General features: G+C 28.5%; 1 protein-coding gene across 2 annotated transcripts in view; it reads left to right on the forward strand.

The window, feature by feature from the left end:
• Window positions 1-4,199, forward strand: part of put (activin A receptor type 2 punt) — a 36,598-nt gene that overhangs the window by 31,589 nt on the left and 810 nt on the right. The window contains exon 13 of one of the 2 annotated variants that reach the window (XR_010844855.1): window positions 2,854-2,951. The exons of the other annotated variant lie outside the window; for it this stretch is intronic. The gene's annotated coding sequence lies outside the window, so the exon portion shown is untranslated. The remainder of the gene's footprint in view (window positions 1-2,853; window positions 2,952-4,199) is intronic. 2 annotated transcript variants of the gene reach the window in all.

A 4,199-nucleotide genomic window follows, 5' to 3' on the forward strand; every position in this document is an offset into this window, starting at 1 on the left:
TCTATGTCTTTTAATGATCAGGTTCCTTAAGTGCCTTTCAAATCTAGACTAGTTTTCATTAGTGGCTCTCAAACAAAGGGCAATTTCAAAGCCTCCCTATAATAAAATGGTTTCCATGAATTAATAAGGGGTATTCATGATGTGTGAAATGTTTTACCATACTAAATGCTAAAAGTATAGGATTGTGAGCTGCCCTATCTAAAGTCATGTTGAATACATAAGAGCCCCTAGCGGATTTTATTAGCAACTTATTTTATAACCTTTCCTTGCTCAACTTCATGTTATTGTTTACTTTCAAGTTTTGATTGCAATAATTTATTACAACATGCCTAAATTTAGTGAAAAGTGGAAGTTTGGCTACTGAGTGTCTTGTTGATCTTCTTCCTTTATAAGTTAAAGAATCAAGATGAGCTAATTGACAAGTGTCATTACATTATTATTATTATTATTGTCATCAATTGCTTTATTAGTTTCTAAAAACAATACTAACAAAATGTGACAAGCTCAGTTCATCTGTTGCATGACGCCATTCTCCATTTAACAGACCTAGTAACAGATTCACAACCATGTTATATGTTATATCATTTTAACATGCTAAAAGAAGGAAATATTTCTCCATTTAACATGTTAAACTAAAGATCATGAATACCCCTACTATATATTCACAGTTATGGTTCATGGTTATAATGTGATCCCCGATAACATTTTTTCTGATAGACATGATGAATTAATTATATTCAAACGTTTTATTACTGCTCTACTTGCCCTATAGGGAGAGATGGGCCAAAATTAGCTATAATTGAAACTAATAGTTAAAATTACCATCGATATGACCCTTATTCATGAATGAACCATTGATAAGTAAGTATTGTACCCATGACGATTTGAACTATAGCTAATTTTTGCCTATCTCTGCGTACAAGGACTTCAATTCTCTTTGCCTTGGGTCTCCTAGAGCCATATTGGAAATTGTAAAATTGCCTGTTTCATTGACTCACTATGTAATATATAAAGGGAATATGGTCCAGGTCCGCTCAAAAGAACTTGAGTAGTAATACATTAATGTAGTAATACAGCTAGTTATTATGAACCAACATTTCGCCCTCCTTTGCAGGGCTTCTTCAGGGTTGAAAAGATACAAACGACTAAAAATAATGTAACAAAGTGAGATAATAAGATAATATCTTAAAAAAAAAAAAGATAACTAATATATGACTAAAAATGATTTAAAATATGTGAAAATTTAAATAAAAATGAACCAATTAAATTAAAGAAAATAAAAATAAGATGTACGGTAAAAATTATAAATAAACAAGGATTACAAAAAAATATTAGACAATTAATGAAAACGGAAATAATAACAGATTAAAAATAATACACCCCATTTTATATTATTGTCATAATTTTTAAAAATATTTTTTGTCTTTTTGTGTGTATTGTATTTTTATATTTCTGTTTTATCTGATTTTATTTGTTATTACTGTTTTCATTAATTTTCTAATACTTTTTTTGTAATCCTATTTTATTTATATTTTTCACTGTACATCTTATGTTTTATTTAATTTCATCTTAGTTCATTATTTTATTAATATTCACATATTTTAAATATTTTTTTTGTCATACCGTAGTTTGCTTCTTTTTTTTTTTTATGTTATCTATTCTCTTACATCGTTACATTATTTTTGTTTGTATCTTTTTTAGCTCTGATGAAGCCTTGCAAAGTGGGACGTAATGTTGGTCCATAATAAACAGTTTAATTACTATTTGAGTTTTTTTACCGCATCCAGACCATCTTTTCTTGTATTTTTTAAAGTTATTTCAATCAATTGTTTATTGAGCTATAACAGACCATAGAATATTTCAAAATATGTTCAAGAAAATAAAAAATAATCATTCTGGAATGAAAGTAGAAACATTTGAATGACTTCTGGGACTGTGTATGACAGACTTATTTCCTTCACCCAAGTCATTCTGAAAGGAAAAAAAAATAGGTTCATATGGTTTAAATTACAATTGGGGTGGTTCGATATCTAGTCTTTTGATTAAAAAAAAAAAAATTACTATTTTGTGAAACACAAATAAGTTGGTGTTACCTATTTAATTGTGCCAATGTTTTGGCTAGAGTTTCTTGCCTTCTTCAGGGCTAAGAACAGAATAACATAAAATGAATAATTTTACAATTAATTAATAAATGGTGAAACAATTAATTCTATTTTGTAAAATTATTCATTTTATGTTATTGTGTTTATACTTTCTTTTTTATTTTCTCTACTTACTGTGGTTGTTATCTTGTTCTGTTCTTAGCCCTGAAGAAGGCTAGAAACTTTAGCCCAAACGTTGGCACAATTAAATAGGTTACACCAACTTATATGATCATTTTGCCTGCACCCCCAACCATCTTCTCCTCGTACGTCATCCAAGGTCAACTATCTCTCATAATTATGAAGACTTATTTGTGGTATTTTAAAATAAGGTCTTACAATTATATATTGGATATTAATTCAAAATTAGATGATTTTCTTATATAAGAGTAAGTAAAACTGATGTAAGAGTGTATTAAGTGATATGTAAATAGAACAGATATTAAGGTTGAGTTATAAAAAGATATCACTATAACATTATTCCAAAATAGTAAGGAAGATAAAAAAGATCCGTTGACATTAAGATAGTAATGGGTATCAGGTCTAAGAACAAAAAACAAGATAACAACCAAAAAGAATAACAGAATGATAAGAAAATCATTCTGTAATTCTAAATATATATAAATAATTTTCCATATTTCAAATTATTAGGAACATGGTTAGGATTGCAGTCAACAGAGAATAATAATGGTTAACAACTATTTGTTTTCAGATGTGTTGTCCCACTTTCTAGAACTTCATCGGGGATAATAAGATACAAAAACAACTAAAAACATTTTGACATAGTAAGATACAAGAAGTTAAATTAAGGTATGGTTAATAATATGGGAAAAGAAAATTATATACAAGTAAAAGAAAAGAAGAAATAAAACAGTACCAATATAAAATAATCAATGATAAGAATATAAAAAAAAATACACAAACTATAAGGTTAAATGAGGAGAAGTTGGTTGGGGGTGCGGTCAATAAAAAACACAAATAAGTTCGATTAACATATTTTTAATGTGCCAACGTTTCGGCTAGAATTTCTAGTCTTCTTCAGGGCTGTTCGCTGGAAAATCAAACGCCTAAGGTTAAATATATACAGAAGACGCAAAAACAGAAAAGTAGATAAGAGAAAATAAAATTTAACACACTAAAAGACGGAAAATAAAGAAGTAAGTTGAGATTAAATAAAGGTGGGGAAAGAATCAATAAAAATACAATTAATAAGTATAATAATAATAATAAATAAGTAAAGAACGAATCGGGATCACCCGCTTGTTCAAGTTTAGATAGTACAAGAGCCCAAGAGGAGAAAAAAAGACAGTCATTTCATTCCAATTTTTGATTACTTTAATGAAAACTATGTTTAATTACTGGTCAGTAATTGATGAGTCTGCCAAGTATAGGTAGTGGGAATAAAAAATGGCGGCTGTTTCAAGACGTTAAAAATAATTATTTTTTATTCCGAGCTCTATATCTTTACTACTTCAAACAACAACAGAAAATCTAAGAGAGCATCATTTGAAGTAGAGCAAATTTGCTAAAATATGAGTCCCAATAGAGCTATTTACGTCCAATAGTTCTCGAGATATAGCTTTTTAAAAAGCAACATTTCATAAAAATGTACTGAAATATCAGTAGTTAGTTAATTTATTTTGAGAAATCTATATCTCAGGAACTATGTGTCGTACAGATGTCTATTAGCACTCAAATTAATGCTAGTTTAATGGACTATAAAGTAGTTCATGATGTTTATCATCGTAGGAGTAATAGTTTACATGATATTTGCTAAAATAAATTGATTTACAGTTGTTTGATTTATGAAAAACTTTATTTCAGAAACCATTGGACGTATAGATGTCTGTCAGCACTCAAATTAAAGCTAGTCAATTCCAATCTCGTTAAACCGGACCAGAAGATTAACCACATCAATAGATATGTGTTTCCCTCTCGACTTTACCCATTGGCGAAAATGCACCCATCTCTTTATTTAAAAAGCCTTTTACTTTGACTTATATTCGTTAGTTTGTTTTAACAATTTTCTTTTTTATTAAATATTTATCGTTGGCCTCA

This window comes from Halyomorpha halys, unplaced genomic scaffold, assembly GCF_000696795.3.
Source record: "Halyomorpha halys isolate HHAL.00 unplaced genomic scaffold, Hhal_1.1 Scaffold558.1, whole genome shotgun sequence".
Taxonomy (NCBI): domain Eukaryota; kingdom Metazoa; phylum Arthropoda; class Insecta; order Hemiptera; family Pentatomidae; genus Halyomorpha; species Halyomorpha halys.